Below are 12,100 nucleotides of genomic sequence, written 5' to 3' on the forward strand. Positions count from 1 at the left end.
CCAGGTTGGAGTGCAATGGCACAGCCTTGGCTGACTGCAACCTCCGCCTCCCAGGTTCAAGCATTTATCCTGCCTCAGCCTCCTGAGTAGCTGAGATTACAGGCCTGCGCCACCATGCCCAGCTAATTTTGTATTTTCAGTAGAGACGGGATTTCTCCATGTTGGTCAGCCTTGTCTTGAACTCCCAACCTCAGGGGATCCACCCGCCTCGGCCTCCCAAAGCGCTGGGATTACAGGTGTGAACCACTGCACCCGGTCTAGAAAGACATTTTATGTCAGATGATGAAGAGTTTGAGTCATGTGCTAAGGAATTTTGGTTTATTCTGTGTTCATTAGAGAATAGTAATACATGTTACATTATACATATTTAGAAAGGACAAACATCTAAAAATAATTCATAAGCCAATTGCACAGAAATAATTGTTGTAAGTGTGTTGATGTATGTGTAACCTTCTGATTGTTTTCTATACACCTATTTCTTCCCCCCCCCCTCCAAAAGGGACATAAAATACATTCTTTTGCAATCTGCTTATAATTCCATTATCATATTTCTCAATCATTAAAAATTCTTTTTCAATAATGATTTTTAAAAATTTTCTTCCTGGAACTCTGTTTGAAACAAAATTTCACTAGGGACCTCAAGAGCCAAAATGGGTAAAAATAGAGCTCCTAAGATCAGAACAGAAGCAGGACCCCTGATGCCTGTCTGACCTGGTAAGACACCCTGACTCCATCTGAAAATCATTGTTGCATAATGTTATTTTTTTGACTGCACTTCAAGAACATAGCTTGACTTACTTAATCAGCCCATTCAATTGTTTCCAATTATTCCCTTTGTAAATTATTTCTCAATAAAGGTTTTTGAATATGGGGTATGATATAATTTGAAGCTATTATTGTGAGTACCAAATACAGTAAAATCTTACCTAACTGGAATTCAGCTAACCACAATCCTTAATTAACCAATTTTCTTTTGGTAACCTTTGGGAACATTAGGGAATCTCTCTCTCTCTCTCTCTTTCTCTCTCTCTTTCACACACACACACACACACACACACACACATATACACACACACAGTTATGAAATAGGGATAAATTTAACAAATACGTGCATCGATATACTCTGAAAACTTTAAAACACTACTGAGAGAAATGAAGGAAGGTGAATATGAATGGTGACACACAGCACACTCATGGATTGAAAGACTTGATATTCTTTAAATGCCAACTCTCCCTAAAATTGATTCTCTAGATTCAACACAATGATATTCAAAATCTTCGCAGGTCTTTTTTTTTTTCTTTAAAAATGTAATAAGCAAACCAGGTGTGGTGGCTCACACTTGCAATCCCAGCACTGTAAGAGGCCAAGATGGAAGGTTGCTTGAGCCCAGAGGTTTGGGACCAGCCTGGGCAACATGGCATGACCCTATCTCAATTTTAATAAAAGAAAGAAATTTCACATGCAATGTAAAAAATATTATACATAGAATAGCCAAAACAATTGTGAAGAGGAACAAAATTGGAAGATTTATGCTATCTGGTTTTTTTTTTTTTTTTTTTTTTTTTTTTTGAGACGGAGTTTCACTCTTGTTACCCAAGCTAGAGTGCAATGGCGTGATCTCGGCTCACCGCAACCTCCGCCTCCTGGGTTCAGGCAATTCTCCTGCCTCAGCCTCCTGGCTATCTGGTTTTAAGACTTAACTCTGACGCTAATAGTAATCAGATAGTTTGGTAATCAAGTAAACTTTGACATACAGATCAATGAAACAGAACAGAAAGCTCTGCAATAGACCCACACATATGGTCAGTTGATTTCCAGCAAAGGTGTCAAGACAAATGGGGGGAAGACAATCTTTTCAATAAAAGGCAATGAAATAATTGGTTGACTGTATGTACAAAAATGCATCTTAACCTGCTGAGCTTCAGCAGGTCCCAGTCTTTTTGCTGGTGGAGGGTCTGGCCTCGATGTCGATGACTGCCAACTGGTCAGGGTGGTGGCTGCTGAAGGTTGCAGAGGCTGCGGCCATGTCACAAAATAAGACAACAATGAAGTTTGCTGCATCAGTTGGTGCCTCTTTTCATCGACGACTTCTCTGTAGTATGCCACGCTGTTTGATGGCATTTTACCCGCAGTAGAACTGCGTTCCACTCTGGAGTCACTCCTCTCAAATCCTGCCACTGCTTTATCAGCTAAGTCTGTGGAATATTCTAAATACTTTGTTGTCATTTCAATAATGTTTGTGGCATCTGCACCAGGACTAGGCTCCAGCTTAAGAAAACACTTTCTCTGCTCATCCATAGAAGCAACTCGGCATCCATTTACCATGAGATGGCAGCAAATCAGTCATAGCTGCAGACCACACTTCTAATTCTAGTTCTCTTGCTGTTTCCACCACATCTACAGTGACTTCCTCCGCTGAGTCTTGAACCCATCAAACTCATCCATGACAACTGCTTCCAAACTCCTGTTAATATGGAGATTTTGACCTCCTCTCATAAATCACAAATATTCTTTTTTTTTTTTTTGAGACGGAGTTTCGCTCTTGTTACCCAGGCTGGAGTGCAATGGCGCGATCTCGGCTCACCGCAACCTCCGCCTCCTGGGTTCAGGCAATTCTCCTGCCTCAGCCTCCTGAGTAGCTGGGATTACAGGCACGTGCCACCACGCCCAGCTAATTTTTTTGTATTTTTTTTAGTAGAGACGGGGTTTCACCGTGTTGACCAGGATGGTCTCGATCTCTCGACCTTGTGATCCACCCGCCTCGGCCTCCCAAAGTGCCGGGATTACAGGCTTGAGCCACCGCGCCCGGCCTTTTTTTTTTTTTTTTTTTTTTTGAGACGGAGTTTCGCTCTCGTTACCCAGGCTGGAGTGCAATGGCGCGATCTCGGCTCACCGCAACCTCCGCCTCCTGGGTTCAGGCAATTCTCCTGCCTCAGCCTCCTGAGTAGCTGGGATTACAGGCACGTGCCACCATGGCCAGCTAATTTTTTGTATTTTTAATAGAGACTGGGTTTCATCATGTTGACCAGGCTGGTCTCAATCTCTTGACTTCGTGATCCACCCGCCTCGGCCTCCCAAAGTGCTGGGATTACAGGCGTGAGCCACCGCGCCCGGCCCTAAATAACAAATATTCTTAATGGCATTTAGAATGGTGAAACTAACTCTTCCAGAAGGTTTTCCATTTACTTTCCCCAGACCCCTCAGAGAAATCACTATCTAGGCAGCTACAGCTTTACGGAGGGAATTTCTTAAATAATAAGACTTGAAATTTGAAATTACTCCTGGATTCATGGGCTACAGAATGGATGTTGTATTAATAGGCAGGGAAACAACACTGATCTTGCCCATCTCCATCAGAGCCCTCAGGTGACCAGGTCCTCCATTGTCAATGAGTAGCTACAATTTGAAAGAAATCTTTTTTTTTTTTTTCTGAGCAGTGGATCTCAACAGTTGGCCTTAAATATTCAGTAAATCATGCCATAATCAAAGATGCTGTAATCTAGGCTTGGTCATTCCATTTAGAGAGCACAGGCAGAGTAGATTGAGCATAATTCTTAAGAACCCTAGGATTTTTGAAATGGCAAATGAACATTGACTTCAACTTAAAGTGACCAGCTTGCCTCAGCCTATAACAAGAGAATCAGTGGTCCTTTGAAGCTTTAAAACCAGACATCAGCTTCTCCTCTTTATCTGTGAGAGTCGGAGATGGTATCTTCTTCCAATATAAGGCTGTTTCATCTACATAGAATATCTGTTGTTGTTTTGTTTTTGTTGTTTTTGAGGCAGTTCTCACTCTGTTGCCCAGGCTGGAATGTAGTGGTGCAATCTCAGCTCACTGCAACCTCTGCCTCCAGGTTCAAGTAATTCTCCTACCTCAGCCTCCCAAGTAGCCGGGATTACAGGCATGCGCCACCATGCCCGGCTAATTTTTGTATTTTTAATAGAGACAGGGTTTCACCATGTTGGCCAGGCTGGTCTCCAACTCCTGACCTTATGATGTGCCCACCTCAGCCTCCCAAAGTGCTGGGATTAATGGTGTTAGCCACCACGCCAGGCCCTAGATTTTTATTAAAATGAGAGACCTGCAACTCTTCCTTTCACTTGAACACTTAGAAGCCATTGTAGGGTTATTAATTGCTGCCACCATGCCCAGCTAATTTTTGTATTTTTAGTAGAGACAGGGTTTTACCATTTTGGTCAGGCTGGTCTCGAACTCCTAACCTCAAGTGATCCACCCGCCTTGGCCTCCCAAAGTGCTGGGATTACAAGAGTGAGCCACTGCACCTGGCCTTGAAATTCTTACTAACTTTTGAGCAATGGGCAACATATTTTTATTTTGTGTTGGTTCCCACAAATTAGGTAGCTAGTCCTGGCCATGGGATGGTCCTGAGCCAGAAGCCACCTTTCAAAGATCTTATCGCTCATGGCTAGAGACTTAATTTCTGTGGCTCTGTTACTCTCCTTCCTGGAAGGGAGGGAGGAGCAAGACCGGTTTGCCCCAAGCCTATAAATGGATAAACCAGCTCCCAACAGGTTCTGCAACTTGCCTGAGATCTTATCGCTCATGAGTTTGGGAAACTCTTGAGTTATTTAAGCCATACTCTTAGAAGGTTGTTTTGCTTCTGTTTAATTGGGGCTGTGCCTTCTGGCTGTTGAGCTCCTTTAACTAAGTGATTTTGCATCAGAGTACTTCATTCATTCATTCAACCATTCATTCGCTAAAGAAACCTTTGTGAAGCACTTGGTCTGTTGGCAGAAAAAGCAGGCTCTTTGGAACAGGCAGACGTCAGTTAAGTTCCTCTTGGCCTCTTGCTGGTTGGGTGACCTGATTTGACCTCCTGAGCCTCAGTTTCCTTTACTGTTTAATGACAACAGTTAGGAGATCATTTGGGTAATGGGCCTGGTACAGCGCCTGACAGAGTCTGTGCCTTCCCCAGGGCTATGCAAGCTGCAGGCGGTTTCGGTTTCAGTTTCAGCTTGGGCAGACCAGGCTCCCAGCAGGCCTTGGAGCACCTCGAGGATCCATCCAGACGGCAAGTGCTGGACACTCCCTTCTCTCCAGCAGCAACATGGAGGGTGGATGAGAAGCAGCAAGGATGAGGTTTGCTTTCTGGATCATCCCTGTGCCTTGTGATTAGCATTTAATAGGCTCCCAGAAAGCTTTGAAGATAATCATATGTCTACCCCTCCCTTTTGACTGATGATCTTGAAGTGATACATACTTATGTCAGTGAGGAAATTGGGAGGCTCTTGCAAAGCAAGCCTAATGACAATTTATGGCATTTGTACCACACTTCTCCATGTACCTGTATATCCATCATCCCATTCATGCCTCATAAAGTGGTTTGGTAACGTTATCACCCTCATACTGCGGATGAGAAAACTGAGACTCATTGAAGCGATTTGTCCAGGCCACATAGCTAGCAGGGAAGTAGCAGGGCTGGGACTTAAATCTACTCTCTTGAGTCCAGGGCTCTGCTCTGTTGCCTCCTTGAGATAGTATTAAGCTATTGCCACATCTCGTTAGCTTAACTTTTAGCTGACTTGTCCTGAGATCCAAGCCCTGGGATGTTGGCAGTATTGGGGTGGGAGGAGGCAGTGGGACCAGCCTAATGTGGCCACACCCTGCAGGTCAGAGCCGTAGCCTCGCTGAGTGGTGGCCACATTCCTTGAATTCCCATGACCTGGTCACATGAGAATAATGCAGCCCCTGGGGTGGCCTCATCAGAACCAGATCTGTCCCTGTCGCCCACTCTAGGGCTCACTCCTGTAATTCTCCTGTGAACCCACACTTTATTTCTATTGGCATACAAAATGCTGCCATCATTCATATTCCCTTCAGCTCCCTCCAGCTACTCCCCAAGTCTCTGCTTCCCCTTTCAGGAAGTTGTCACCACTTGTCTCCTCTTTCCCTCCTCCCGGTCTGCCTTAAGCCTGCTCCAATTAAACTTTTATCCTTATCACTTTCCTGAAATCACTGTGTCAGTACTGTGTACCTTGCTGAGTCCTATCCTGAACTCACCCAAACTCTTAATAGCATTTGACATTTCTTGCTTCATGTGGCTTCTGGTCATCACACTCCTCTGGTTCTCCTCCTTCTCCATTGTCTTTGCTGGATGCTTGGATGCTTCTGCTGTCCTTGACTTCTTCTTCTTCTTCTTCTTTTTTTTTTTTTTTTTTTTTTGAGACGGTGTCTCACTCTGTCACCAGGCTGGAGTGCAGTGGCGCCATGTTGGCTCACTGTAATCTCCACCTCCTGGGTTGGAGCAATTCTGCTGACTCAGCCTCCTGAGTAGCTGGGACTACAGGCACACACCACCACCCCTGGCTAATTTTTTGTATTTAGTAGAGACAGGGTTTCACTATGTTGGCCAGGATGATCTGGATCTTATGACCTCATGGTCCGCTCACCTCAGCCTCCCAAAGTGCTGGGATTACAGGCGTGAGTCACCACGCCCTACCAATTTGCTGTCCTTGACTTCCAATGCCGTGGTGTCCTGTGACTCAGTCCTGGGCTCTCCTCTCCCACCTGCCATCTACTGTCACTTCCTAGGTGTCTTCACTTTGTCTATGGCTTTAAATCTCCTGCATACACTGAGGACTTCTGTTGGAAATAGATACTCGGTGCTGCAAAGAAAAATTAGCACTGAGACAAAGGATCTTTCAGCAACACAATTTTTACTTTCCGGACTGCAGGAAGGGCACTCTCGCTAGCCATCTTGCCACAAGAGTACAGTGAACAAAGGAAAATACAGAAATTTATTTCTTACACATTTGGGGTCATCCTTACTTCTATGTCTGATCTCTGTTGGCTGGAGCCAGACCTCACAATTTAAACTAAAACCCAATTGGCTAACAACTTAAAACTTCTCTAAACAAGTAAAAGCAATGGAGAGCTGGGACATGCCTACGAGCATGTCCATCACAGATATCTTGGTTAAAGTACAAGGACATTGGTGACAACCCAAATAAAAAGAAAAGAAAAAAAAGTACAAGGATATAGAATGTACTATGTGCCTGTAAGCATGGCATATCTAACAGCTACATAGGATAGGGCATAACAGAGTTATTCGCATACTTAGGATTTATTCTTTAACAAGAAAGGAAACTTTAAAAAGGAACTTTTCTAATTCCCACAACTTCCAAATTCACATCTCCAGCCAGAACATCTTGGAATTCTGGAGTCATGTCATGACTTTCTCCTCAATATTTTCTCTTGTATTTCTGATAGACATGTCAAATTTTGTCCCAAATCTTGAGTTTTCACCCCAGTATCTACTCACAATCATCTCAGTCTCCTCCACTCACTGCAGCATGGCACCTGATCCCTCTCTTTTGCTCACGACTCCATCCAGTCCATTGTTGGTCCCACCTTCAAAACACATCTCTTTCTCATTGCCCTGCTATGATGCCCCACACCAGGCACCATATACCACCATCTTTAGGTTGGATTCCTGGTACAGCCTCCCAATGAGTTATCTCCACTGTGCCCTTATCCTTTATAGTCAGCCTGAGTAAGACTTCAAAGCATAAATCAGACTGCATAATTTCTCTGTTCCAAATCCTTCAATGACTTAGAATTAGATCAAAATACCCAACAATGGTCCCAGGCAGAATATTCAAAATACTCATATTTAACGTCTGGTAGAGGAAGGCATAGTCACATATGTTTCTATATAAATCAAAAACCTTAAATATATTATCTTTTATGTTCCAAATGAACCAAACTATATTTATCTATATAATAAAACTAATGGCAGGCCATGGTGGCTCACACCTGTAATCCTACCACTTTGGGAGGCCGAGGGGGATGGATCACTTGAAGTCAGGAGTTCGAGGCCAGCCTGGCTAATGTGGGGAAACTCCATCTTTACTAAAAATACAAAAATTAGCTGGGCATGGCAGCACGTGCCTATAATTCTAGCCACTCAGGAGGCTGATGCAGGAGAATTGCTGGAACCCAGAAGACAGAGGCTGCAGTGAGCCAAGACTGCACCACTGCACTCCAGCCTGGGCGACAGAGCAAGACTCTTAAAGAAAAAAAAAAAAAAAAAAAAAAAAAAAAAAAAAAAAACCCACACACAAATAATGCTGCTTACAGAATGATATGAATGTAACACAGAGCGTTCATGAAATCAGTCTAATACTCTAAGTCCTTTATTGGTTTTCAGAAATTATTGGTGTGAACATTTGTGAAAAATGGGAAAGTTCTTCAAAGTTTATATCATAGACTATAAGGAGTTACAGTCTCTTGCTCTATGGCCATTATCGCTATTAGCATAAACATATGCCCACGTATATATATTCTCTAAATCAGCTACATCTTAAATCAGCTACCTTGACTCGCTCCAGCATGTCTGAACAGAACTGGGCAAGCTCCAAACCCTGGTGCATGCCATTCCTTATTTGAAAACCTTCCTGACCTTCTCCTGACTGGCTTCCTCTTCTTCCTCATTTTCTTTCTCCTTATTTATTCAGGAAATTTCCAAGTGTTGAGCCAATCGGGTCAAGCAGAGAATGTGAGGTCCCGTTCTGGCCAATGGAAACTGGACACAGCAGTAAGACGATTGCACCAGGTTATGAAAGTTATAAATGTCCCTGTCTCCTCTGTTCAGGTGTGTGCTCATGGCAAGACTGCCTCGAGTTGCACCCTTCCTGCAGGAAGTAAACTAGCCTCGCTGAGTGATTCATTGGCTCAGTGTGGATTTTTCCCAAAGTTATAAACCTGTTTCCAACACCACTGAACAATCTAAGACAGAGATCAAAAAACTAAACCCATTTATGATAGCAGAACATAAAATTAAATACCTAGGAATTAATCAAAGAAATAAAAGAACTCTATAATGTAAACTATAAAACACTGATGAAAGAAATGGAAGAGGACACCAAAAAATGGAGAGATATTCTATGTTCATGGATTGGAAGAATCAATATTGTTAAAATGTCCATATTACCCAAAGCAATCTACAGATTCAATGCAATCCCTATCAAGATTCCAATGACATTCTTCACAGAAATAGAAATAACTGTCCTAAAATTTATATGGAACTGCAAAAGACCCAGAATGCCAAAGCTATCCTAAGCAGAAAGAACAAAGCTGGAGGAACCACATTACCTGACTTCAAATTATACTACAGAGCTATAGCAATCAAAATAGCATGCTATTAGCATAAAAACAGACACATAGACCAACAGAACAGAATAGAGAACCCCGAAACAAATCCACACACCTACTCATTTTTGGCAAAGGGGCCGAGAACGTACACTGAGGAAAAGACAGTCTCTTTAATAAATGGTGCTGGGAAAACTGGATATCCATATGCAAGAGAACAAATCTAGACCCCTATCTTTCACCATAAACAAAAATCAAATGGAAATGGATTAAATACTTAAATATAAGACCTCAAACTATAAACCACTAAAGAAAACATTGGGGAAACTTTCCAGGACATTTGTTTGGGCAAAATTTTCTTGATTAATACCCACAAGCACAGGCAACCAAAGCAAAAATGGACAAATCGAATCACATCGAATTAAAAAGCTTCCGCACAGCAGTGGAAACAATCAACAAAGTGAAGAGACCATCCCCGAATGGGAGAAAATATTTGCAAACTACCCATCTGCCAAGTGATTAATAGCCAGAATATGTAAGAAGCTCAAACAACTCTATAGTAAAAAAAAAAAAAAAAAAAAAAAAAGCTAATACTCCAATCAAGAAATGGGCAAAAGATTTTAATAGATGTTTCTCAAAAGAAGACATTCAAGTGGCAAATGGGTGTGTGAAAAGGCACTCAACATCATCGATCATCGGAGAAGTGAAAATCAAAACTACAATCTCACCCCAGTTAAAATGGTTTACATCCAAAAGACAGGCAATAGCAAACACTGGTAAGGATGCAGAGAAAAGAGAGCCCTCAAACACTGTTGGTGGGGATGTAAATTAGTACAACCATTAGGGAGAGCAGTTTGGAGGTTCCTTAAAAAACTAAAAATAGAGTTACCATATGATCCAGCAATCCCACTGCTGGTTATATACTCAAAAGAAAGGAAATCAGTATTCTGAAGAGGTATCTGCACTTCCATATTTGTTGCAGCACTGTTCACAATAGCCACGATTTAGAGGCCACCTAAGTGTCTGTCAACAGATGAATGGAGAAAGAAAGTGTGGTAGCCGGGCACGGTGGCTCAAGCCTGTAATCCCAGCACTTTGGGAGGCCGAGGCGGGTGGATCACGAGGTTGAGAGATCGAGACCATCCTGGTCAACATGGTGAAACCCCGTCTCTACTAAAAATACAAAAAGTTAGCTGGGCATGGTGGCACGTGCCTGTAATCCTAGCTACTCAGGAGGCTGAGGCAGGAGAATTGCCTGAACCCAGGAGGCGGAGGTTGCGGTGAGCCGAGATCGCGCCATTGCACTCCGGCCTGGGTAACAAGAGCGAAACTCCGTCTCAAAAAAAAAAAAAAAAAAAAGAAAGTGTGGTACATATTCACAGTGGAGTACTATTCAGCCATACAAAAGGATGAAATCCTGTCATTTGTAATAACATGAATGGAGCTGGAAGTCATTATGTTAAGTGAAGTAAGCCAAGCACAGACAGACAAACACCACATGTTCTCACTTATTTGTGGGATCTAAAAATCAAAACAATCCAACTTATGGAGACAGACAGTAGAAGTTTGGTTATCAGAGGCTGAGCAGGGTAGTTGGTCAGGGGCAGGGAACGGTGAAGAGCTAGGTAGGGATTGTTAATGAATACAAAAGAAATAGAAAGAATGAATAAGACCTATTATTTGCTAGCACAACAGGGTGACTATCGTCAATAATAATTTATTTGTGCATTTTAAAATAACTGAGAGTATAACCGGAAGAAAGATTGTAAGAAAAGATAAACGCTTGGGAGGGTGGATACCCCATTTTCCATGATGGGATTATTATACATTGTATACCCGTATCAAAACATCTCATGTGCTCCATAAATATGTACACCTACTATGTACCCACAAAATTAAAAATTGAAGAAGTTTTTAAAAGTTAAAAGAGAAAGAAGTTATTGGTATGATCTTTTGTTTGATATATTCTCACTAATGAAACGATGACTTAATCGGAGCTATGATTTGACAGAGGGAAATGCAGCAAACTCTTCCAGTCAGTTCCCTTTAAATCAGTAGTTTCTAGGTAACTGAGACTCTCAAAATAGAGAACTTCTCTAAATAACGAGATTTTAATAATAGCGAATTGTTCCTGAGCTTCTGGTGAACTAGGAGCAAGTGTATTAAAATTGTTTTTGGATCCTTATCCAATTTGATCTGAGCTTGTCATTCAACATCTTATTATTGGCTAAGTCACAGAAGTCTTTTGTGAAATGTCATATTTAGTTCGGTTGAGCCTAATCCTTCCTGAGAGGGTCATAGTATGGTGGCCCACACTGGGTGTGTGTCTCCACCAAGCTACCTGCTTCTGTTCACTGGCTCAGCTGCTTACATACATTTTAAGTGACCTCTCTTTGTGTCCGTTTTCTCATCTGTAAAATGGGGTGAAGAAGAAGATGATGATGATAACTTCAAATGAGCAAATATATTTAGATTGGCGCTTGGCTCACAAAATGCTAAACAGGCATTAGCTCTCACTTTATGAATAAAATCAATGTCAGTACCCTTGACTCAGAGGTGTGTGGTGGGTTTTAATTACCATGTCCCCTTAAATGGAGGGGAGGTTGAATAAGAACTGGACAAGAGGGGGTCCCATGCACCCTGGTGTCCTCAGGCCCCAAATCATCTCCTTGGTTCCTTCCTTCCCACATGGCCTCCTTCCTGTCATGGAGCACCCAGTATTCCAATGAAGTCCCAGATGCCTGGCTGGGGCCAGGGTAGGGCCCCTACGTAGAAAATTCTCTCTCCGGCTCTCGCTAAGCCTGAATCCCATGAAGGCTGCAATCCCCACACCCGGATATAAGGTAAGCGTGCTGTCCAAGGCAGCCATTGCCAGCTGGCTGGCCACCAGTTGGTCCACCAAGAGTCTGTCCTCTCTTCCCTAGTGGGAGCCAATGTTGGTGGCCAGGAGCTGAGACTTTCAGGGGACACCTGGTATATAAGTCTTT

The sequence above is a fragment of the Saimiri boliviensis genome, chromosome 1 (assembly GCF_048565385.1).
Source record: "Saimiri boliviensis isolate mSaiBol1 chromosome 1, mSaiBol1.pri, whole genome shotgun sequence".
Taxonomy (NCBI): domain Eukaryota; kingdom Metazoa; phylum Chordata; class Mammalia; order Primates; family Cebidae; genus Saimiri; species Saimiri boliviensis.